The following is a 26,140-nucleotide window of genomic DNA, read 5'->3' as shown; positions in this document are numbered from 1 at the left end:
CTTATTGCGATGATATTACTTAAGGCCTCTCGCGTGGTGAAGTCGAACACCCCGCGTTAATTCAATTCGAAGCTACAACGTTAACTTAAGAGAACGCTATCGCGTTACGTATACATTCGGATCACGTATCACTGATTTATGGTACGCGAAACAACCATTACAACCGTTGCCACCCGACGATGCAACCGGAACGATGCACCGCGGAATGCCGTCGACCGACCAAATCTCGTGCATCGTTAAAAACGCGAGACGTATCATCGATTTCGGGATTAATAAAAAAATTACCGGGTTATTAAAATCGGCACCGAACTCGCCCAAGAAACATGCACTTGAACCGCTCTGACTCGCGGTCGACTACGGTGTAACGAAATTAATTCCCGTGAAACTTCTATGAAACCTATTTACGATGCGTTTAAGCGAGTTTTCAGCGTTTCTGCTAAAAAGTCCGATTTCCATCTCAAGGGTAAACGCAGGCTCGATGGCGCGCGCGAGTCATCGCTCGGCGGATTTACGGCGAGAGTCGCGACCGAGTCTCCATTTACAGAGATCGCGCCTCCCAGGCAGGTTGACGGATCGTGAATCACGGCCTTAAGTAATCCGATTGTACCTTACTCCGTAACTCCGTAACGGCGTTGCTTAAGGTCGATCGCGAGCCTTAAGCGGGCCGATCCGGGAGATTTCCTCAGCGACTGCCAAATCGCGCCCAAGAGATTCGCGACTTTCGCGCCGGCTTCGACGAAAGTCGAGCTCGGTTCCCGCTCGAATCCCCGGCCGAGACGCGCGGAATCGCCGGGATTATTCCTAGCGGCGGATTGCGGGCGTATCGCTCGGTTTTCGCAATTCGCGACACGGACGGCACCTACCGGGACGGTCTTTTCGGGGTAAGGGATCGCGCCTAATTTTTCTACCGATATTCTTCATTCAAATAGAAAGATATCCGAATTAATCGGACCGTTGAAAAGTACCGGAAAAATGACCGCAACGCGTTCGTCGTTGGAGTCATTTCGAGAGGGGACGATTCGCGAGAGCCCCAGACGTCAGGACGTCGGTAATCTCCCTCGGAGTCACCTCCGACCCCCGCAATGACGTTCCCCTTAACGACCCGTTAACGATTACCCCACCGTCCGGCGAAACGGCCGGGAAAAATGCCGCATGTTTAATTAATCGAATGTCATTACCATCCGGCGAGTGTTGCGCGCGCCCGCGGGTACCCACGCGAAAGTGCACGCGCAACAAAGTGCCCGAGGAAAGTTTCCATCGGTGAGGAGAGCGATGACGATCCTCCCGGCGATCGGAGCCGTAAAACGCGCAACGATCGGTCGTTACGATCGATCGATCATCGCGGGTGTCAGGACGAGGGACGCGCGATCGGGCGCGGTGTAAACGATAAGGACGTATCTCTTGGACTTCGATGTACTCGTTACATGACGCTAGAAGAGGCTTCTGGGCTGTTCGGATGCGTTACCATGCGCGATCACGCGTTTCTTGCCGACTGCATGCCAAGTGCCCCGACGTAAGTATCCGCGAAAGTGCAGAGGGGTCCGGTCGCGACCCCGGAGGGGGGAAAATATTTCCACCGAAGAAAAAAATGTCCGGAAACTTGCCGGAAGTAGTCCCGATCCTCCCAAAGCGACAGGTGGTCGCGGCCACTTCCCCCCGAATTATCCCCTCGACGATTCCGCTCCGTCTCGCGTCCGTCGAAGGGCCCGACCGAAAACTCCCGTCCTTAAAGGAGTCCCCCGAGAGTCCTTTAAGGACTCGGCCCGTTCTCCGGAAACTCGACGAGCCTTCGTTTTCCCTTTCCTTCGGCGTCCTTCCTCCACTCGATTCCCGGCATTCCTCGTCCATCCCTCTTTCCGTCTCTCTCGCTCCCCATCGGGCCCAGCCGCGCTTTTCTCTCTTCCTCCGGGCTCGTCGAGGAGCAGCGACTCCGGCCTCTCCACGTTAAAACTTACACGCGCTTCCCGACGTGCGAGCGAGTGTCTCGGTTAGGAGTGTGTACATCGGCGCATAGTGCATGCACCTAAGAGAAGTGTGGGTGCACGGCGGCTCGGTGTCGGTGCGCGCGTGTAACTGGGTCGCGGGTTCGACAACTTCAGCCAAGGCTGCCTAGCCAGTGGCGCTCAGCCGGAGACCGCGGCCGCCTCCGAGCTTCCTCCTATCTCTCCCGAGGGCCGCGCCGTTGCGACCGACTAGGAAAGGATGCGAACGAATCCGAAAAGAAGGCCAAAAAGGGAGCGAGCGGCCAGGAAGGCGAGGGAACTCCAGAAAGAATTGCCAAAACGCCGGACGCAGCGGAAAAAGATTAACGAAATATCGATCATTCGTCGCAACGACTCGAATATCCATATTTCGAGTATTCGCCATTTAAGAGGCTCACTCTTTTCGCGACGACTTCTGGGAGGCGATTTCAATTGTTCGGAGAATTGAAAGAAACGAACGGGGAAGAGCGAAGACGAGCGCGATGGAAATAACCGAGCGCGGAATCGGGAAGCTCGGTGCTGTTTCTTCTTGTTTATCTTGAGGGGAATCGCGAGATGCGTATTTGTACATTCTTATGTATTACGCGAGGTGCACCGATTGGAGTCCCCGATCTTGGGTCACCATATCATAGGCGAGGGATTACGGCGACGGGGCATTTTTAAGTCCGCGGATTCGGGCGAGTTTTCCCGTCACGTCGGTCGAACTACGAAAGGGGGATCGGAGTTCGCGAACCCGTTGGTTTTGAAATATTCGGAAAAAATCGGAGGGATTAAAAAAAAAAAAATCAACGGGTACTTTTAGGAGCGACACGAGTCCGGTATTCCTATCGTTGGATGGAATGAAACCATTAGACCGCCACCGTGGAGGCTCGGTATCCAAAAAGGGGAAAAATCGTAAATCGTCTCTCCTCGATCCGGATCCGTTCGGATCGCTTAAAGCCCGCAATGGCTCGACATCGCGATGCAACTCGACGGTACACGGCTCGTTTTCCGTCGTCATGGCTAGGAAGGCAACGAAGGAAGTACGCGATTGTCCCCCGTACCGTTCCACCCGTTTCCTCCCGCGACAACGACACCAAAAGTGGAAGTAACGAACGACCCAGTTACGGGTACACGGCTCGTCGATCGACACCGATGCTTTATCTCTCCTCTCGTCTCCTCTCGTCCCGTCTACTCGGACTTTCGAGCTTTTCTCTCGAGACCCCCCTGCCGGTGCGGCAAATGAGTCGGGATAAAAAAAGCGGACGTCAAAGTTACTCCTCACCGACTTTCGCCGATTCGGATGCCCAACCCTGATCGAGGATATCGAATTTCAAATTTTCTTCATTCGCAATTGAAGTCCGCGGTTATTGCGTCCATTTTCATGATTTTCGATGTACGCGACTCTCAATTATTCTCGAAATAATTGAATGATTTTGACGAAATTCATTGGAGGTCCTCTTTACCGAAAAGTGGCGAACCCTCGCGTCCATCCCTTTTTGGCGGCGTCTTTCCGTCGGTGCAACGTAATCGCGAGGAGTAGCCGCGTTCCCTTCTCTCGGCGAATCAAAGAGCCGGCTCGCTCAAAGGCCGGCGCGTTCGCGGGGGGTCCCTTCCGCGCGCGATTTTCGTCCGCGGCGACGCCGCGTATGCCCGGTGACGTAAGCGAAAAAAGTCAGCTTATCGATTACTACAGTGCGCTACGGTTCGATATGTGATGTAATCCTCCCACCGCGAGACACGTTAGCCCGCTATCGTACATCGTGTATAAATCATATTATGCGCGACACGGCGCGATACAAGCTCCGGCCGCGAGTCTCGCGTGCGCGCATTATTTACGCACGGTCCGGGGAGCGAGTCGCGTCCGATCGACCCAAGTGCAATGACCAATCGCCGATCGATCGCCGATCGATCCGGCCGCGGAAACGGAAATTGAAACGTTGGTCGACCCCCCTCGGCTCCGCGGGATCAAAATGGGGAACGTCGCGTCAAAGGGTAATCGACCGAGGGGGCCGAGCTCTCTATATCTTTAACAGCGATTACGAGACCTCCGTCTCCTCGAGATCCTCCGCGACGCGCTCGACCTCGTGTCCTGGGATTTCGGAGGAAATCTCGGCTCGTATTCTTATCTCGCTCGTTAACTCCCGTACGAGAGCGAAAGCACGCGATTACGTCGCCGTGCTCCGAGCGTTCCTATTTGGAGCGACAAGGTGATCTTGCGTTACACCTGCTCGGCTGCAAACGGCAGTCGGCATTTCGAGCAGTTTCATTCATTAGCGGCGGCTTGTGCGAGCGATCGGGATGTTCGGCGTCGACGCGCTCCTAGGCCCGAGATGAGCACCCCTGCTAGACGTTACCGTCACATCGGCATGCTCGCCTGCATCTATCTATATTTCAAAGAGTTCGTGCGCCCTGTGCGTGGATGCGCCGGGCTGGCCAACGTCGAGCTGCGCGACTCCGTGTGCTGCGCGATATAGCGCATGAATGTAAAATAGCTGCTAACGTTGCAGCGGGCGACGCGCCGCAGCTACGCCAACGCCGGATGAAAACTGCGGGAAAACCTGCCGAGCCGGTGGATTATTGTCTCCCGCGTGGGGACGGCAGGCACGTAACGCCTCGAACCGATGGCTTTTATTTTTATTTTTTTCAAATCTTTTACCTTTAAGAGTTCGCCGTGAACGGATAGCGCGAGTCGCCCCGCGGGATCTGGATTATGAATGCAAAGTAGATGCGAACGTGGCGGCGGGCGATGCCGGAGGAAAACCGCGGGAAAACCTGCCCTGACAACGGAATGCGTGTTCGCCTAGGTACTCGAAGTACGTAACGCGCGAAACGCCCGACGACTCGATCGACCCTGTACTCCTCTAATTACCGGTCTGCCGAGCGGAAAATCATTTATGTTAAAATAACGCGGACAGATATTGTTAACGCCACGCGGCGTTAACTGCGGGCGGATCGAAATTACAAAACGAGCGTAAGCCCGAACCCGTGATTACGATACGCGGCGAAATTTACGGCGGTTTTCCCCGCGCTCCCGTAGTAGGCGTTCGTTGCAACGATCCATTTTGCGGCCGGTTACGGTGTCGATATTTCGAGCAACCGTATTGAATTCGCGTCGTAAATGACACAAAGCTCGGTGTAGCACGGTATATCGCACTTATTCGTGACCCGAGTAATTTACGCGGCCGAGACTTTGGTGAGGTAGATGTTCCGCATTTTAACCGTTTTTCATACATTTTTCAAATCGTTTGAAAAATTTCAATATCGATAGAATAGATTGCACAATTTAAAGGATCTAAGGAACGCGAGGATCGTTCAACCGTATTGAAATTACGTCACGAGTGACGTAATGTTCGGTGTAGCATGGTTTATCGCCCTTACATGACCTACATGGTTTGCGTACTTGCAACGCACAGTGAACTATTCACTCCTCGGCCGACCTCAAATCCTCGCATCGTTCCCATTTTTCCGGTAAAAAAAAAAAAACCCAAGAAAGAGACCCAAGGAACGCGATACCTGAACCGCGAGTTTGTCTTTCCCAGCGATCGCTCCAAACTCTGATAAAACAGAAAAAAGGCAGAAATTAATAAATCCAAGAAATATGATAATTGAACGACCGTCCCACAGTCCCGGGGCAAACGACATAAAGTTCGATGTAGCATGGTTTATCACGCATACGTGCACGATCTACTTGATTTATGTTCCCACTTCGGCACAGAGCACCGTTCGCTCTCCGACTGGCCTTCTCAAGCCTTGATTTATTCCCATTTACCCGGACAAAAAGTTTCGTTCCAAACATCTAAATATCGGTAAAAATATCGGTAAAAATATCGGTAAATAGACAGGAGAAACAGGGCGTCCAGGTTGCGACACCTCGAAGTCCGCCCGGCAGGAGTGTCGCGCATTCGGATCGGCCGAGGAGCGAGGAAAACTCGGCGGTTTTCCGAAGTCCCCGAGTCTCAAGGATTTCAGGTCTCAGTCGCCTGGGATTCTTGGTTGAAAGTCTAGGATTCGTAGCCGACTACATACTTAGAAGTGCGAGTCGGCGAGTTGCATAAGATCCTGACTCGGCGCGCTCTCTCGCTCGCTAACTCGCCGCTCGGTCATTAGTATCTCTGACATTGTTGCGGTTACGGTGTTATTTAACATACCTAATTGATCGTCTCGGCTCCGCCGTGCGTCCGGTTCGGAGAGGTCGAAAAAGGCCCCGGATGGAACCGGACGCGCGCCGACACGCAATTAGGCCAAATCACCGGGATGGGACCTGGGGTCGGCCCGCTGCCTTTACCCAAACGACGTAATTTCGCCACCGACGGGAGAGGTTCGACATTAAGGACGCGAAGGGACGAGGAAGTCCCATTCTCAAGGGCGTCGAAGAAAAAAAAGAAAGAGGAGCTCACTCGGACGCGAGTTCGCCGGATCGCGCGGCGGCGGAGGGAACGCTCCATCCGTTTATACGCGGTCTAACCCGAAGACTAGGTCGGTCGTCGCTCGAGCTAAGCGGGACATTCCCGTGGCATTTTTCACGGCGCTTTTTTTCCCTCCCTGTAAAACGGGGCTAAGGCAATGGCGGCTGTAAAACTAATGATTCCTCCGCGAAGCGCGTTGCGACGAGCTCCGACCAAGGTCGGGCCCCGGTGGGACCGGTTCGCGAACGAACCTTTAATCCGCGCCTGCGAAAACCACCGAAAAAGCCGGGAAAAGGCTGCAGGAACCCACAGGGCCGTGCGGGAAAAAAGTGGGGAAAAAAGGGAAAAAAGAAATGGCCGGCACTCACGCGCCGGCGTATCCAGCATTCGAACGAGCGGCACGACTCTCGGCTTCGTAGCCGAAGGTGATTTTCACTTCTCAAGGGCCTCTCGAGCATGCATCGAGAGCCGCGCAATCGCAATCGACCGCTCATTGGTATTTTCAGCGCGCGGTCAAAAATCGTGGAAAACAAGCGGCGTGCCGATTGATAATGCCGCGCATGCCCGCCCGGTTTGCGCAACGATTCCCCGGCTGACCGCCACCTCGGTGACTCTCCTTAGCGTCGAGGTAACTTTCTTTTTTTTTTCCCCTTTATTTCTCGTGACGCACTCTCCATTCGGCCCGGAGCTCCGTTTCGCCTCGTAAGAGCTCCTCGGTGAATATTCGGAAAGTCCTGCCCGAGACTTTCGCCGAAACGAACGGCGGAGGACGTTTTCTCTTCGGAGGACCTCCAAAAACCGGAAACATCTTTTCCGCGGCTTTGCAGAAATTCCTGCGACTTCCGGGGGGATCTTCGGAAGTTTCTCGACGGGAAACGGAAACCGAACTCGACCTTAGCGTGCTCGTCTCCGTTTTAGCGAGGCTTTCGACGGGGTCGAGGCGGTGGGAGAAATTCGCGGAAAAATTCATATGCTGAAACGAAAGGAAGGCCGGCCGTGGCAGCGCGTTATGTCCACCGCAATTCTAAGGCCGACCTTAGAGCCCAAAGCGTAAACAACCGAGGCAAATACAATGCGCAAGGTTTAGAGCTCGACGCATCGACATCGATAGATTCGGCGAATCGATCGGCCCACGCGATATTTCAGACCCACGCGCTTTCTCTCTCGCTCGGTCCCCTCTCTCCTCTCGGTGGAATATCGACGCGCGTCCCTATCTCTTTCTCGAATCCATGGGAAACAATGGAGGGAAGGTTACGGCTTATTGCCTACCTTCTACTCAAGGATGTTGCGCCGATGCCGACATTTTTCGTCAGCGTGTAGGCAGCTTTCGGAATGTTTTCATACAAATTTTTCCCTCTCCAGCGAAATATAGAGAGACGGCTCGGAGACCGATATCTCCCTCCGTGTCATCTGGGATCATCGATCGATCGCCATCCGAGGTGCGATTACGCGATGGTTCCCGGCAGATTACGAGGTGTCGTTAAACTTACAATGTCACTCGCGGCACTAATTACACCGAACGGCTCTTCTCTAATTAGTGACATGGACTCGGTAATGAGTCGGCCACGTTTCGCGTCGATAGATCGTCTCTCGGTGATCTCGCCGCTAAAAGACGCGCCGCGACGGCTTTTGCGAGCTCGCAGCACACGCGACAGCACGCGAGTATCGTATGACAGCACGCGAGTATCGGGTAACGGCACACGAGTATCGGGCGACAGCGCACGAGCATCGTCCCAGCCGGCAGCACGCTATCAACGGACAGCGGGTGAGCCGCGTTATCAAGGGATTATATGGTGTAAGGAAACGTAAAACCGAAATCCACTCCCACCTATAAGAGCGAATAAAAACCGTTTCGCTAGTGGCGGCAGCTTCGTCGCAGTTTCAGGTGGGGACGTTCCCACCGAGAAAGATCTCCTCTTCCAAACTGGCTGACCGTTGCATGGAAAATCCACTGACTAAGTTTCGCGCGGACCGAATCGCGGCGGATCAATTTCGAAGTTCTCCCCTGTCGCGGTGCGCAGAACTCTTCTCGTAATTTGAAACCGATAGAAGATCGATTATGTACGAATTACTGTACCAGGTCGGTAGAATTTTTCCCTCGGACCGCCGAAGTCGAATATCGCGTGACTCTCCCCAAGAGTCCGTAACTTTTTTTTATCACCCGTGCACTTGCAACCCGGATTCCCAGGGCGAACGTGACGGGCGAGCGTCTACTTATCGTGCAAGCATCCCCTCGAGAGAAAGAAACCGAGCGCAGAAAATCAAAGCCACCGATTTTCCGCAAATTCCGTCGATCGCTCCCCGCCCTTCATTTTACCCCCTGAGCCCCCCTCTCCTGCGAGCGCCGCGAAATTAAAATAAAAATACTCCCACGGAAAATCAGGAAAATTCGCACACCCACCCCGGCGTCCCATTCGGGCCGAAGGAAAGCTCGTCAGGCCGCGGGGCGAAACAAACAGTCGCATCAATCCGGAAGCGGGGGGTGCGGGACGGTTTCGAGCTTTCACCCGCGCCGGGGGGTGCGGCTTTAATTGGAAGTGGGCGCCGCGCGCGGAAAGCGCGGAAAGCTCGGAAAGCTCGGCACATCTCCCTTTAAAGGCCGCCGCCTCGCGGCGCAGAGACGTTTTTCCGTATCTCCGACATTTCAGAAAACGAGCCTCCCTCCCCGCCCGCGTCCCTCCCGGCCGCCTCCGCCCTATGATATACTCCGAGGGACACCCTATAGGTGTATATACGTATCCATGTATATACCTCCATATGTACCGCGCATATACGCGTACATATACACGTACATATACATATCTATATAGGTATAACGCTCGCATCGATCTTGAGGTCTACAGCGCAACGAGGTATGAGAGACATGTACCGCCTTCTCGCGCACACGCGCGTATGCGCGTATTCGTGCAACGAGCGCACGTCGTGGTGTGCACGCGTCGATACAACCTCCGGACGCGTGCACACGTTTTAACCGAGCGAAAGAGACGGCGAGTGCGAGCGGGATGGACCGCAAACGTGTGTGGAGCCGCGTGGGTGTGACGCGGCGAGGGGGATGGTGGGCTGAAATAAGGAATTCTTAGGCATTAAGGCGTCGTCGTGGAAATGCGAGTCGTTCCCTTCTCTTTCTCTATCTATGCGTCTATATCTGTCTCCGTCCCCGTCTCCGGGAGTTTTCCGGGCCTTGGAAGCTTTGCCTGCCGAAAGGGGAAGGAAGACGAATGGGTAGAGGGTGGACGCGTTTCAAGGGGGTTCCTTAATTCGCCGATGGGGAATATTAATAATATACGAGAGGACGGACCGAGGGGCGGGCTAAGGATAATGGAAGAAGCGACCGATTTTTCCATACGTCGATTTTCCCGGCAATTTTTCCTCCGCGGAGAGGCAATGCTTAAAATAAAGGACGTTATATCACGGTATCCCAAAATTAAGAGATGAGGGGACTCGCGGATCGGCGCTTCCAGCGATTCGCGAGGGCACGTCTTCGGAAGGTAATGGGTTAATTACGGATCGGCACCGATTGCCTCCCTGCGAGCTCGGCTTTGATCCTTGCCGAAGGATCATCCTCCATTAAGGAGGGCTTTCTACCGTCGCATCTAAAAGCGAGGTGTAACCGAATCGCCGGCGATCGATGATGAGCAAACAATCGGTTCAGGATTCCACAAGGAACGCAGGGTTTTCGCGAGTCACGAGGGAGCGGTCCCACCCTTATTTGAAAACACCCGAGATTCTCTCGTGGTGGAAGGGTGCGAGGGGAAAGCTTCCAAAATCCTCAAATTACCGAATGAAGGCGTGGATCTCTTCGAACGTTTTCCATGAATCAGATAATCGTAGCTATTGTGGGCAATCCTCTGGGCTAATCGACCGATGCGAAGAACGTGGCGAAAAAAAAAAGTAAAAAAAAATAAATGGAAAAGTCTTACCCTCTCCCACGCGGGAACCTCCCACGTCGGTTTCAAGAAACAGAGTTTCCGTTTCCGAGGCGTTTCCCCCTAGCGACTACCGCGAGGTCTCTTAAGGGTGGCCGGAAGCGTTCTCCGGCGCTTCCGGTCCCGCTTCCGGTCCCTCTGGTCGCGACCCCCTGGGGTGCGTCCCTTGGGCCGATGCACGACCCCGTGCACGTGCAGCGGGTTATCGATAAGAGCCGACGACGTGGGCTTCGGCCGCACGGCCGGGTATCGATCTGGGAACCCTCGGTTCCGTGCCTCCGTGCCTCCTCGACCCCCGCCGCACCCCCTCCCTTCCCTTGGCGAGCTCCCTTTCCGCACAACTCTTTCCTCCGCGAAACCTCTCCGCGAGCCTCCGCGGTCGCGGCCCCTCCTCCCGCCCCAAGGCCCGCAAGGGAGGATCCGACGCGGATGAAAATCCCCGACAACCCCCTCCGGAGTAGAGGGTGATACATTAACTCGCTAGCCCCCGGCTGGGCGCGCAGGAAAATTATTTTCCAGAGGGCTCCTTCCGCGAGATCTTGCAACCGGGGTGTGAACGGATACCGCCATTTTGGAAATTACTCCTCTGCCGGAGAGATTCTTTCCCGTTGCGGGTATTTAATTAATTTTTTTTCTTTAAAAAAAACGAGGAATTAGATACAGGAGGAAGGAGGATCGAGAAGTCCGCCCACCCTCTGGCGTGGTAACGACGTTGTAACGGGAAAAGGGAAACTGAAAACCGTTCGAGCGCGGTTCTCGGGGTAAACGAATGTAAAAGGGAGCGTCGCCCCGTCGTTAACGGCCGATACCGCCAACTTTACCGTTGACCTCCCCTTCGGTGAGGTGGCGAAACGGGCGGCGAATCGTGAAGGTGCCTTGCGAAGGGAAGCGTCCTCTCACGGGGTGAATCTGGAGCGAGAGGGTAGGAAGAGGCCCGGAGAGGGTCGAATCGATCACAAGGTGGCTCGCCACACACGCGCGAGCTGGATCGGCGACGCCGGCGACGGGCTTGTCGGCCCCTTTGTCGATGTGGGTGAGCGTGATAACGACGAGAGAGAGAGCCATGTTTTCTAACGAATGAGTAAGAGTTGGGAATTCGTTATCGGAAACATTCCACAGAATTTTCCAAATCGAGACCTACTTTCGACTGTCGACGCGATAGGCTCTCACTCTTTCACCCTCGACTCGCGCGGGAAGATACCGGGCCCGAAGAGGCCGACTCGCGCATAAACCGATATGTTTAAGTAAATCGATAAAACGTGCTTAGAAATTAAATTCAACGAAAGAAAAATCGTCGCGGTCTTTTTTGTATTTCTGCCGGATATTAAGCGGGTTTAGGACAACCTAGCCGGCGTTATTAACGTTTAACCGAGGCCGCTGCCGGTTGGTACCAATGGCGCGCCGCGGACGACTATGTCGTCACCGACGCAGATTTTTTCGTGGGTGAAAGCGAGGCTATATACATCCACGGGGAGAGTTCATTGAAATCGTTGAATTCGGCCAGGAGGGGACCGGTTCGGAAACCCCTCTTGCGAAATCCCTGCCCCGCGGAATTGCCATGCCGAGCGGAATCGGTCTCTGCCACGGGACCGGGACCGATCTCGCCGAGAAAATTATAAGCAAAGGAGCGACGGACAGCGACCGCGTAATATTTTTTTCGCGACCGATGCGAGCTTTGGTTTCAAAAAATGATCCGAAAGAGCAAGAGTAAAATCTCGAAAAGGAGACGCGAATCGATTATGGATAAAAAATAAAATTCCATTTTTCCACGATTTTTAGGATCATCGGCACCTCGAGATCGATGATTCTCCGCGAGCATCGGCAGTGGCCCGGCGATGAGTCAAAAGTCAATTAAGTAATTGCATCCATTTACGGGAACCAAAGTCTCGAAGGCTCCGGTCGCAAGGACCCTCCCTCGTCTTCCGAGTTTCCGCTTCCACCCCTTTGCGACCCTTAGCCGAGGGAGGAATAAAACGCGGAGAAGTCTTCCTCGAGCCTCGTCGAGACCCTCGAAAGCGGAAGATCCATTTAATTCGGAATTCCGCGCGACCCCCGCGATCTCTGCTGCCCCCGCCCCTCTGACGCGGATTCTCCTTTTAATTATAATCCCGGAAATCAGCCACTGGGTCGATCGGACTGCCTCCATTCCCTCCTGCTTTGAGACGAACCGACTTTGTCACTCTCGATTGACTTAATTTCCCGGGTCCGATCCCGGTCGATTAATTTTCCACGAAATTAATAAGAGGACCGAGGGTTCCTCCGTTAGCTATTCCTAATCGACGCCGACTCAACCGACTCGTCGATTCGGGCAATTATTGCAAATATTCGCGATAAATGGAATTCGTCGCATTCGCGTTGCTTAAAAAAACGGTCTGCGTGTCTGCCGGACTAAAGTCATCGGCTGAGGGGTTGTAAAATCGTGGTTACCTTTGATACTCCCCGAGGAGGTATGCGGAGTTTGCGGCGTATGCGAGGTCAGGGGTATCGGCGACGCCGAGGAGGTCGCGGAGTGTTCCAACTTGGAACTCACCGCGCTCCACATCTCAAACATGTTGAACGCCGTGGTGAGGCCTTCCCGTGTCCAGGTTCCCGGGGTCCAGCGGGACTCCCAGAGCCGTGCGACGTCGCGACTCCCGTCGACGTCACATGACGTTCGCGTCGAGCACTGAACACGTTTCACGTTAAATATCTATGTACACCAGTCGGCACCTCGTCCCTCCTCCGTACCTCCGTGCGAGGAGAAAACCTCCCTAGGGCTCAGCCAACGGCCGGGTCTCCGTCGGGGGCGCGCATCCTGGGGGCGATCTGCAAGCAGCCAAGCCACCCCGTGAAGCAGGGCTGCCCTTCGCACGAAATTCGGAGAGCTCCGACCCATGAGAGACTTTGGCAATCGTTACGTTTTTCCCCTTCCTCAAAAAATTCCCTGTCCACGAGATCTACATCGATAAAGATATCCCGCTTGGGGCTTCCATGCATCGTCAAGGTGGCGAACCGTAAAATATTTTCGAAATTTCTCTACGCGTCGTTCGGCGTCGAGGGTTAGTCGGGAGAGATCGGTGGCGCGGAATGGGCTGAAAAATTTGGGTGGAGAAACGTCCGACAAACTCTGGGAATATCTCGCGGCAAGTCGCCCGTGGGAAGCGGTACCGCGGCGGACTCGCCGTAATAATTACCCCGCGAGCTGGTAATACCCGTGTATACGCGTAACGTGCGCACGGTAACAGGTAAAATCCATTTTTCTCGGCGCAACGTCGACGACTTCGCGGTGCCGTCGCGCTGGGCAAAAGTGGAGCACCGGCCTCGGGCGGTCCGAAGAGTGAACGCGCTCCGTTCCGGATGTGCAGCTGCATATTCAGAGCTGCACCTTTGCCGCGCCGAGGTGTCTTCGGGCCGGCCGCGGATCGAAAATGCAGAAATCGGCGAAACCGGCATCTCCGACGACCTCCCCGGATGGATCGAAGCAAAAGTCCTCGTCCCCGAAAATTCCCGCAATAAATGATAATTAACGTTCCATATTTGTTAAACGATTTTCCCATCGGATTCGCGCGATGCATTTTGCAGCAGCGGAGCACTCGTTAGCAGGGAGCGCGAGCGCGGCGAATATTCGCGGATTCGCAAATACTTAACTCCGTGCAGGTGCATTTTGCAGGGGCGCGCGGTCCGCGGAAATTTCGAGGAATTTGCATAAATTTGCACCTCGCTTGTCTCTATTTTCGTGTTTACGTAATTCCGCGGGGGTTTTAGCAGCGTTTCCCCGTTTACAGGCTGCAAAGGTCGCGCTTGCCGGGCCGCGAGTTACATGCAGGTGAACCGGTGTAACCGCGTAATGCACTTCGCGAGGTGTCGCCTCGGTACTTAATGCGGAAAGTAGACTCGAATGCCAAGCGGAACGGATTCGAGGCGGTATTGCGAATTTCTTCGAGCCGGGAGGCTGCAAAAGGAGCTCATTGTTCGACGCAACGATACTCCAGGTTGGCAACGCGGACTCCGCCACGATCCTCTCGAATGACCCTTTCCGATCGATAATCCCCAACTAGCGCATTTAAGCCGGGACGGAATCACGAAATTAAAAGAGTCCCGAAAAAAGGAACGACCCGCTCGAATTTTCAAATCCGACAATAATTTCTAGTAGAAGACCATCCCCCGATCCAGCGCACCGCGCGACGCGTCGAGACCGAGTTGCCCCGGTGGTGTCGTTCCGGGGCTGGCACCTCCGACTCGAGAGGTTCCCCTTTAAGCTTGCACCACTGCAAGCACGAAAGCTCGTCGAGGGGAACCGCACTTTGCTATCGAGCGGGCCTGGCGACCGAGCGAGCGACCACCGGCAACGGGCTGCCTCCCTTCTGGCCTATAGTGGTTCCCTGGCCGACTATACGCCCGACTGCACTATAGCTCGTGGATATGGACGGCCAGGGCGGAATTCACTATACGTGCCCACCGGTCCATGTGCGGGCACGTCCACCCCCGCGCCCGCCAGTGGATGCACCTACGTGCAGGGGGTGCAAGCATGTGCGCGAGAGCGCATACACCTGCGGGCGAACGAGTGCGGGGACGTGCACGGAGAACCGAGTCGTCGACACCGAGAACGGGAGCATCGGAGTGCACGCGGGCACCCAGGTACGCGCACGCTCGCGGGTGCGAGGGCTCGGCCCTAGTGGCCCAGTGCCTTCTCGTCCCACATATGGACGGGGACCGTGTTCGCATATTATGCGAGACATTTTTTTTTTCCATCCGGGGAGATGCACCCCGATGACTGGCAGAGCGCGAGCCCGAAACGGGGCATATCCGGCGTATATCCGGTGCATTGGGACGTTGTCCGGGGTGGGATGTCGCGCGAGATGAGTTCGGGGTAGGTCGCGGTTTGGCGAGGTTTTCGAGGGGTATCTGATTTTTTTCTCTGGCAGAGGGACGCAAGAGGGGGAGAAAGGAGAGGTGCACGCGCGGTACCCCCCTCTTCCCACCTGAATATTAAAAGTTTGGATTTTCGAATATTTAAATAATATTATCATCGGGCATCCATCCGTGCCAGGATTCGCGTAACGGTCGATGCAGCGACGGATCTCGGATCGAACTTCTTGGCAATCTCTGGCTCTCCTCTTCTCGGACTATTTGGGTACCAAAATGGCGACCAGGTGTCACCCTCCTTGGCACCCCCGGTGGAAAGCGAAACCGGGGCTTGGATTCCGGAAACGGGGTTTCTCGCGGGGCGGAAGCGACGCGGGCGTCGAGTCGGGCGGCGACTCTTGCGCGGAATCGTTGCACCGTGCCACCGTGGCTCGCACAGTCGGAGTATGAATTATTTTCGCCGAGGGGGCATCGCATCTTATTTAGGTCGTGTACACGTAGCCGTTCTAGTAGGAGTACCGCCTGCCGGCCGAGCCAAGCCGCTCGGCCAAGTAAAGGCGGACCGCGAGCAAGCTCTTCCGTTTCCACGGTTCCAATTAATTATTCAGAAACTCTATACCCCGATCGAGAAGGGTTCGATGGCTCCGACGGGAAAAGCACCGGCGGAAGTATAAACACGGATGAGAAATCGGGGAAAAATGGACTTTCCGATTTTTGACGAGGGCAAGAGTCGCGAAGGGCACTTAGAATCGACCGGTTGCCTCGGAACCTCCGAGGGGTGTTACCAAAATGAATTATCGGTATCGAGAATTTGCCGGGGTATCGGTCGGACGAATTGGCCGAGTAAAAATAAATCTCGAGCCGCGGGTTCCCGTTCGATCGCAAAGTTTCGATTAATTATTCGACGGCGGGACGGCGTGCGTGCATAGGGCCGGAACTCATTAAAGGGTTCGATAGCTTCGACGGGGGAAATTGCGGGGAAAAAGAATAACGTTCTTCTACCGGAGATGAGCTTTCCGGCGTTATTGGATCGGGGATGGATGTACGCGTTCGGAAGCGACGAGTACTCTCGAAATTAACCCTTTGCATCGGAATAACAGGGTCCGCGGGGTCGGGTATAAAATTCCAGCGCGCGAGGTTAATGGAAGTTTTGAACTGCAACGAGTAGCCGGTTACTACAATATATAAATTATTGGCTGAGTTACATGGCCGTTGTTTGGGTCATGAACCCGTTCTAGTGGAATTACCGCCTGCTTGCCAAGCCATGTCCGTACTTACACGCCTCGTAAACCCGAGCTCCTCGGCTTCACCCGCTCTCGATTAATCATTCAAAAATCGGCCGCGAATTCGGAATTCGCCAAAGGACCCGGAATGCGGCTGGAGAAATCGCGGCGAGCGCCGACCGAGAGACGGGGGAGAAAAAAGGAAAAACAAAAAAGTACAGAATCACGCCTCTCGCGTAACGCTCTTTATCTCCTTCGGACAGCCCCGCAATGTCTCCGGGTTTTTATTTCATCCGGCCCGTTGGGCGAAGCGGGAGGTAAATCGCTCAAAGTGGACGGAATTGGACGGATTAAACGCGACCGAGTGACCGAACCATCCCCAGAACCCACGTTTCCATTTCCGGGAGATCCTCCGAACCCCGCCGAATCGCAAACGCTCCTCTTAACGACCCCGCCGAGGCGATTGAAAATTCGTTAAACTCGTCCGGATCGACCCGCGACCGTGCCCCCGTCGAGTCGTCCTTATCCGACGTTCCCGCTCCTCCACCTTTCCCACGGCACTGCACGCTTCTTCGTCAATTAATTCCATTTTTCAGCGGCCTCATTCCGGCGGGCTGATAAGGTCTTGGGGGGGGTTCCGGGGTGGCGCATAAACAACTCCCGGTTGACGTTAATTTCGGCGAATGACGTTTCCTCGACACCTCCCCCGGCTGATTAAAACAAATTGGCCGACCGTCTCGGCGAGAGTCGGGCAGAAATCGGCGCGGTGGAGGCGAGGAGAAAATCGTCCCCTCGGCGGTGATAAGAGCGCGTTCAGGTTAAGCTCGGCCGACAATGGACCCGGTTGAGAACCCGCAATTTCTCGTTCACGTGCGCACACCGAGGCGGTCTTGCGCCTCGCTTATGTAGGTCCCCGTTAGCACGGTGCTCCGTCGTCGTGCCGTTCGCTCGCTCTCGTCGCGTCGCCGGGACGGCCAGATACTTGCTCACGCGTGTGCGTGCGATGTATTACTTAATAATATCCATAACGGAGACCGCCGGGGAACGGAGGGAGGCCCGGCCGCCGAGACCCGAGGAGGAGGACGGAGAAAACGGAGGAAGAAGGGCGCGGTGCGTGGATGCTGGGATATCTCGCGCTCTCGGATCGATTCCGATATGCTCGATCGTCGTTTTTTTAATCACGGCGCGGATACATAGGGGTAAAAAGAAGATAAGGGTAATTTAAGAGCGGATCGATACAGACCGTCAGGGAAGGAAAGTACGATGGATCGTTACTTTTCGGCTGGTCGGCGAGGTCGTTCTTCAAATTTTTTTCGGCTACAAAAAAATCCTCAATATCGCGTATTTGGAGTGGACGGGAAAGAGGAGGGTGGAGCGAACGGAAGAAGCAGGACGCGTATTCCTGCATTCATCGTAGGTTAGGATACGTTCGCACCGATATTTTTAAACTCCGGGTCAACGAAACCTCTCTTAAACGCGTCTCTCTCGAAAAACGAGGTAATGGTCACTCGACGAAATCCTTCGCGAAGGGGGGGAGAAACTAAAGACCGGCAATGGCCGGAGTCAAGGAAGGATAAACGGAGATAAACTGGGGAAAAAAAGAGACGCGAGTACACCCCTGCACGTACTTTGGGGAAAACTGTGCACCGTTCCCGGCCTCCGGGTCATCTAAATTTCTGATAATTCTCTCTCCTCTTCCTCCGAATATAACGGAAAAGAGGAGCTACTTCCGGAAGAAACTACCAACGAAAGAAGGACGGAAAAGCCGCGGAAATTGGTCGAAACGAGAAATCCACCCTGGAACAACCCTGCGCCATTTACGACGGGACGATACACGGAAGCTTCGATCCGGGTAATTCAATCACCCCCGAAAACGGAGTCCAAATATAAAACGATTTCCGAGCCCCACCAAAAATAAAATGCTATTTCAGGAAGCGGGGAAAAAAAAAGGGCGAGTACCCCGCACCATCCGTACAGGGTACAGAGGAGCTCTCCATATTCCGTGCCGAGTCTTATTTAAAGAGTCGTTTCTCCCTCGGGAGACAAAACGCGGGGAAAAATAAAGGAAGAAAAAAAGATGCATACGAAAACCAACCCACCGAAGATCCCTCCGCTTCTCTCTCTCTCTCCCTCCCGGGTGCGGGACCGGGCACGAGGAGGAGAAGCCGAGCCAACTGGGTTAAAATCACACCTCACTTTCGGAGCTTTCGGCGGACTCGCGGCGAGGGTTCGCTCCTCTCCTCCGGGCGCACAACCGGACACTTTCACTCGGCGACTCGAAGCTCCCGCGCGAGTTCCGCGCGAGTTCCTCGCGAGGTTCGATCCCGGCTCGATAAACACCACCCCCACCCGATCGCGGCGCGGCGGGGCAACCCCTCGCGTCGCGCCGTGCGGCGGCCCGGGCGCCGGTGGAGCCACACGCCCTCAGCGGAGCGCCCGCGGCATCCCTCGGGGCCGGGCGCGACTCCTGGGGCGCTATCGATCCCTCGGCCTATCGGCTCGGCTCGGCTCGGCGCGCCGCGTCGGGTCAGGTGACCGCCGGTCGGGGCCCGTGGTCGGGAGCGAAGCGGTCCATGTCGCGCGGCCGGGCGCGGACCCGGCCGTGTCGTCGCGCGGCGGTCGCGCGCTCCGGTCGATCCTCGACAGCCGGTCCTCGGGTGGCGCGCCTCCGGAGATGTGGTTCTCGCGCGACCGTGGCTCTGGGTTGACTGGTGCGCGCAAGACCAGAAAGCCCCACCATCGTTTTCCCTCGGCCGTAGGGAGAGAGGGAGAGAGCGAGTGCGCCGCGAGAGGGAGGGAGGCCCGCCGAGGGAGCGAGAGAGAGAGGGGCGCGCCCCTCCCCGGGCGCGCCCCCCGCCCTGGGAAGGGTTGAAGAGACCGCCGCGTTGGGGTAGGCTCTCGCCCCGCCAACCCCCTCCGGGCGGAGGGGCCGATACTTGAATGGAACTCCGTGGAGCGGAGTTGTATCTTTCGGACTTTGTTATGGTGTTCACCGTGCGGGAACGCCGTAACCGGGAGGCGCGCTCGCGCGCGCGCTCTCCATTCATGGAGCGCGTCCCGCGGGAGAGGTCCTGCGGACTTCCTGCTCGCTTCCTGCTCACTTCCTACTCCCGAGGATTTACGCGTTCCGGCGTTACTGGGATTTCAAATGTTTATCGCGGTTCTCGTTTTTCCTCGTCTTTCTCCATGAAGAGGAATTCGCGCGAAAGAATATTTTTTTTTCTGCATTGATAAGAGTTTTCGATATATTCGAGCGAGGCGAAGGATTGATTGACAAAAATTGATTGTAAAAAAATGCGCGAAAGAGGCGACGCGTTGGGGTAGGTCCTCGACGCGTCGTCTACTCCTCTTGGAAGCGAAGGAGAACGACGAGTCGGGTAAAGCAACCGGCGCGTTATTTTCGGAACTTTGTTATGGTCTTCACGGTGCGAGAACACCGTAATAGTGCGCGCGCAGGCCGCTATCTCCATTCATAGAAGCAACAAGGACGGCAGGAGGGAGAGAGAGAGAGCTCACGCGACTGAATTATGGAACGTAACGGGCGTTAGGCGAATTTCTTCGTGCCCATTCTCTTCCGGGCTAAATACGGCAAACTCGAGTCTAAGAAGTTGCGTCCTATTTCGTGGAAAATTATCCGGACGGTAATTCACCCGTCGTCCTCCGACGAGGGCTCCGAAAAATCCCACGACTTCCCGGCCGAAATTTCACCGGACCTGGTTCTCAGAGAGACGAATCTCGAGACTCTCTCTAGGAGTAAAAATTCTAATAACTGTAAAAATTAATAAATCGGCCAAAAATTGCTGGTACCCGTTTTTGCTCCAAGAATTAATTTCGTCGTTATTTATAATTTGGTAACAAGGCTGCGAAAATTTTGGGGCATTCCAAGATGCAAATTTTGCTGCGAGGGTCGAGAGGGGCAGGCACCCAGGGGGCCATATCTCGGGAAAGTCAGGGGCCCGCTTCGGGCAAGTCGAGGGTAGTCCGGGTTAGGGCAGTACCTGCGGTAATTGACCGACAATTACAAAGGCGGGCGTTGTGTCTCGTCGGCGTCGCCGATTTTACGGTGTCGGTTTCCCGTCCTGGCGGGAGGCCCGGGTTTGGTCAACGGCACCCTTAACAGAGCCCGAGGCCATTTTTATTGGCGGCCATTATCGGCTCTGCGAAGCTACCGTTGCCGAGAGGCCTCTTTCTTTTTGGTTATTGTTCGCCGGCCCTGAATAGGACTGCAGCGGACTCTTCTCGGCCTCGATGCGGTCCTCTCCTGGCGAAACGCAAGAAACTCCAAGGAGTCGCACCTGCGGGAAGCCGAGGTCGATTCAATTATTCAGCCGAATCCCTCGGAAAACTTGCCGGGATTTTCAGCACCCTAGGGGTGGTAGACCCGACCCGCCTGGTTTTTCGTAAATCTCTTCCTTTTTCCCCGGACGTTAAAAGTCCGTCGGAATTTACGTGTCTAATTAACCGATTACAGGAATGTTCATATAAAATATTTTCTCTCGGGAATTTTTTTTATTAAGGGAGAGAAGAATTTATCGGGGATTACGGAAGGGTTTATTAATCGCGGGGAGGTCCGAGGGGCATTGGTTATTATAATTGTATCGATTACGGTGTACAAACGGGGGTATAAATAGAAACATGTAACGAGGTGTATCTGAATGTAAGGCACTTCCGATATTATCCTCTGATTACCCGCTCGGAAGGGGTTGTCGAGGTCTGGAGGGCCCCTAAACGACGCTTTCTGAAAGAGAGCAAGAGGGCGCGTAATCCACCGGGACAAAATGGGGTGGCTTTCCCCTTTCACCCTCGTCAGGTGCGTCCATTTAACTCGCGGCGAACTCGGGGTCCTGGACCTATCTCAATGGTTTTCGCATTGCTCACCTCGAAAATCTCAATCATAACAAAAAATACAATTTATTAGCATTATAGGAAAAATATTAAAAATTTCTACTCGTTGCGTTGTCATTGTTAACGAGCTAACGGTTTACGGTTCACCCTCCGTAACGGGAGTCGGCGAGTTTTTTTAACAGAGCCGATTCGGCACTAAGGGCGGAAGATCGAAATCTGGACCGATCGATCGCCTTACGAAGAGATATTCAGCGTTTTCGGAGGATGAGAGCTACCTGCCCGGCGAATAAAGGACTCCTCACAATGCACCGTGCCATCCGAGTCGATCGACAATGCGGCCTCGCGGACTCGGCAATGGGATCCCTTAAAAAGTTATGGACAAATAAGAGCAGCGCATAGCGGTTAACGGCGGACACTCGATATCCTACCGTTAGGTCCTTTTAATTCGCGTCCCACCGATCGGGTCCCGGGACGTGGGAGGATCATAAATAAAAAGGGCCCCAAAAAAAGGACCAATGTTCCCGGGGATGGAAACGCGGAAGAAATGAGGGGTGAAAAGATGGAAAGAGATATTGTATGCGGACTCTTTCGGGCGCTTCCTCGATTCTTCGCGGGTCCAAGGATCGTCTCCAACCCGGAAGTACCACAATACCGATACCTTTTCCTCCGTTTGTCCTCGAATTCGTGCAATGCTTGTCGATGTCTACGAGACACCGCATCCAGGTATTTGACTTTTGGAGACCGATTCGCGATTCCCGAGGGCGCCGCCATGAATGGGCCCGCGAGTCCGCTGGGTCCGGTCTCGGTCGATCAGGGGGCGGCCATTCCGTTAGGGCTCGGCAGATTAGCGGAATATAGCGTCCGGGCTGTCATAGTTGGACGGAAATAGGCTCTATTTTCGTCGCGGCTACGAAATTCTCGCCTCGACTCTCGGCGAGAGCCACGGTCCCGCCCGATGCCCTGGGTTCGACGAATCCCTCGGGACCCGAAGTCAGGGATCCCTCCGACACCCCGACCAATAAAAGCTCCATTTTCGACGGACCCTCAGAAATTTCGCCCGGCTCCAAAATCCATTTCGATTCGGTCCTTGAATCTTCCCACCCCCGAAAAGAGCCACCAGCTACATAAAAGAAATATTCGATTTCGTAATCCCCCATCCTCGAAACAGCGACCAACCGGTGGAAACGACGAGGGAAAATAAATCGACGTGTATTCGAAGGCGGAATGGAAAGAGAGAAAAATCCGATCGAAATCGAGCCGGTGCAGGAGCGAGTCGACGGCCGGGTACCGTTTCGGTTGCGCAACCGGGCGAGATTCGTCACTCGCTCGCGAGCTGGCGACCCGGCAAGCCGCTTTTCGACAGATTACTGTTATCTACGTGAGCTTCGCTGTCAATGACCTACCTTCCCGAGCGGTGCCTCGGCCGAGCTCGATGACCGGCGCCGCCGCGGGCCCGAACACGAATACGAATGACCGAATGCCCGGCCCGGGCGGAGCGAATCCTCGGAATTCATTAACTCATTCGGGTCCTACGTGCCGAGATACACGGCGAGTCGAGTCGCTTCCTGGGGGAGATTTATCGGTCGCGGCCGATAATCGGCGATATCGGTCCGATTGCGCCCCTCTGGCGCTCGCGGTCCGCCCGGGCGAGAACCGTCGGTCGTTCACCCGGTCTCTGCCGAGCGGATGGCGAAGGTCCTGCATTTTTATTCGTGCAAAAAATCAAGGTGATGCAGAATTGATTAAATCGTCGCCGAAACCCCGAGCTACGTGGGGGGAAATCGAAGGAAGGGAGAAAAAAAATTTTAGTGCGGAAAAATGGGGTGTCGGATAGTTGCTTAATTACGAGCGAACGTAAAGGCCCTCGATTGGTCCGATAATACTTCAAAGCCTTCGCTTAATCGCGTGCCGAATAGTTTGCGAGCCGACGTCGAAGGAAGTTCCCGCGGCGGAGCGTTCCCTCGAAATGCAAATGTCGGTATCATCGGGTTTCCTCGTTCGAGATAAAAATTCCGTCAGATAAGAGGCCGCGCGTTCGGACGGGGTAAACGCCGACTCTCGTTTGCGTCTCCTTTAAGTCGGCCTTTATCGCCCCTCGCCTGTGCGACGACTTCTAACGACTCGAAATATAAAAAATTCTTTTCCCTCATTCCAGGCGAGGAAAAAAATTGGAGACGACGCGACCGAACCGTTCCCAGATAGGGGAAATAAAAATAATAATTGATACCCTGGCCCTTTTTATTTTTCTTTCTTATAAAATAACGACGAACGCAATTAAAAAGGATGGCAGAGGAATTCGTCGGCGATGAATGGAATCTTCCTCCCGAGGGACGTTTAAAGAGCCCTCGAATAAGGGGGCCTTCTTCGACGTGAAATGTAGGAGGAGCTTTCCGAAGGAGGAATCGAGCCTTAGAAAAAACCTTCCCAAACTACTCGGGGTCAACGCGCCGATAAAACTACCGATTGGCCGTCGTTCGCGTCGCCGGGCCGGCGATCGCTCGGGTGGGAATAAAAAAATGAATCATCGGCTCTCGCACGCAACAATGGACTCCACTCGCGCGATAAACTTGCCAGTTGGTCGAAAACAAGAGAGGAGGCTGGGTGCCATTAGCAATAGGAAGCGCAAGAGCGGTCGATACGTCGTAGGAGCCGGACTTTCTTCGAAGGTCGATTTTTCACGGAAAGGAAACGCTTCGATTCGGAATAAATCGAATAAAAAATGCGTGGATCGCGAGGCAGCGTTCCGAAATGAGTTTCTCACGCGCGGGCAAGAGCGGCGAACGGTAAATCCCCGAAACCCGTGGGACGAATCGGGAGGCGGTGTCGTAGCTCCGGTACTCGTCGAAAGTACAGTTACTCCACGGCGGGCCACGATTTAAATTCATGTCACCGAAAAGCCGCGATTGCGCCCGGTTGTGCAATCCGTGAAAGCAACTTTTAGCCCGGCTCTCTCGGGCCCGAGGAAACGCGCATTCGCGCACGCACCTCCGAGAGGGACGGAAAAGTGACTCCTCTCTCTGTCGGGAATGCCGACGCGAATATTCTTACGCGATCAACGGTAAATATAGCCGATCCAGGAGCTACGGGAGTGCCCGGCCCGGAGATCGCCTTTAACTGGACGAGATGATTTTTCCCGGGTTATCTGCCGATACGATCGACGGGTTTACAGGTGGACATGGCTGGCGGGATTACGAGTTACGTTTACTGGTCGGCTTTCTTTCGGCTCTTTTTCCCAGAGTCCACCGGAACGCGCAACCTAGCGGTCCGGCGACAAAGCCGTAGAAAAAGAATATATCGAGGGAAATATGAAAAAAGAAGTACGCGAAGGAATTACCCATTCGCGGTGTTACGGTCGTTACGAGGTGTGCATGAAAATACGGATTACGGTATCTGGCGACGTTAAGCGCCATCCGGAATAACGATGGAGGCCCCTGCCACCGATGGGGGAAAAAGTAATGCCCGGTTAAGTACATGACCGTGGTCGCGTTTTTACGCGGCGTCGTCGACGAGGATGTACGTTCTCGGGTTCAATTATTTGGAAGGAAGTATATTACCGTCCTCCCGTCGGCGAGTGCCGTCTTAGAGCCTTCGATTAAACGGCTTAGCCGGTGACCCGCGACCCGATCGATGACCCGGTTTCCGATGAAATTTAGCAGGCCCGATCGGGCCGATCCGAATTTCCTCCGGTGACTTTCGACAATTCCGGGCACCGAGATCGAGAAACGGTGCGGAGTAATTAGCAAAGCCACCTGGGAAGAGGTCAGTTTTGGGGCCCGTTTAACCCAAGAGTCGAGAATTTCCGAACTTCGAGCATCGGGGGGAATTTTATTGCACAGCCCATTGTGTCCGACGAGCCCGATTGTTGAAACTCCGAGTCGGGTCGGGGGCGAAATCAAAGTGTCCGAAATATGACCACGGGGTGCCGGTTTACCTGGTGCCAAGTGTAGGTCGGGCCCGCGTTTCGTCCGCCCCGTCTCGGCCGGCTACCGGGGACGTTTTCCCCGCTGCGGATCCGCCGCGTCGTAAATTAGGATGCGGCGAACGCGGGTCGGTAACCCGTTCCCGAAGTTCCGTTCTCTGGCACGACGCGTGGAAATTTCGAAACGGCGACCTGCCGGGGCGACGAGAGTACCGGTGTCGGGGATGATTTACAAGAGGGCCCCGGAGGATACCGGGGTAGGACCCACTTTTTCTGCCATTGGTCCTTCGCGTCGTTCGGACGACGAGAAGCTCGAGGCCGCCTTGAACGATTTTTCGGAAATTTGGAAAATTTCGAGGCGAGTCGCAAAATGCCAGAGGGCCTCGATTCGGAAGAGATCGATTCCAATTTCTTTGGTACCAGTCGACTTTCAATCGGTTCCCAGTAACCTAAAAAGTTTTTCGTCTCGAGAAAAGCTTCTTTTCGCGAAAAACACCCCTTTTCCCCAAAGCATCTTCTTGGGGGAATCTTCCAGGAGGCGCTCGATTCCCGGTTCCGAGTATCCCGTTCCAAGGCAGGATGCAATTTCACGATTCCAGGAGGCGTACCCGCAATTACGTACTTAGTTTAATCCACGATCTCGAGTCCATCGGATCGATCGACGCGACTCGGCGAACCTGCCTTCGAGTTCCGGTGAATATTAATTCATCGAAAATCAAGCCGAAGATTGCACCGGGCGAGCAGGCGACCATTTAAAAGCGTAAACAATTTTCAGCTGTCGCGGAAACCTGCGGACCTCGCCGGGGCACCGGACGGGCATCTCGCTGCACGACTTTACGCGACTTTCGATATCCCACTTCGCGGAGTATCAATCCGTCGAAAATCAGGCTAAATGCCTCGCCCGTGCGAGTCTTTTTTAAGGCCTCTCGTGGCTGGCAAACGATTCGCAGCTGTCGCGGATGCGCACGGATTGCGCACGGATGCGGTTCTGCGTCTTTACGAGACTTTCGAA

At 54.7% G+C, this 26,140-nt stretch overlaps 1 protein-coding gene across 1 annotated transcript in view; it reads right to left on the bottom strand.

Annotated features, from left to right (window-relative positions):
* Window positions 1-26,140, bottom strand: part of LOC105696218 (probable nuclear hormone receptor HR3) — a 49,232-nt gene that overhangs the window by 16,737 nt on the left and 6,355 nt on the right. The window lies entirely within an intron of this gene.

The sequence above is a fragment of the Orussus abietinus genome, unplaced genomic scaffold (assembly GCF_000612105.2).
Source record: "Orussus abietinus isolate OABI.00-Male unplaced genomic scaffold, Oabi_2.0 scaffold34, whole genome shotgun sequence".
Taxonomy (NCBI): Eukaryota; Metazoa; Arthropoda; class Insecta; order Hymenoptera; family Orussidae; genus Orussus; species Orussus abietinus.
This window is presented reverse-complemented; position numbering and strand designations above follow the sequence as displayed.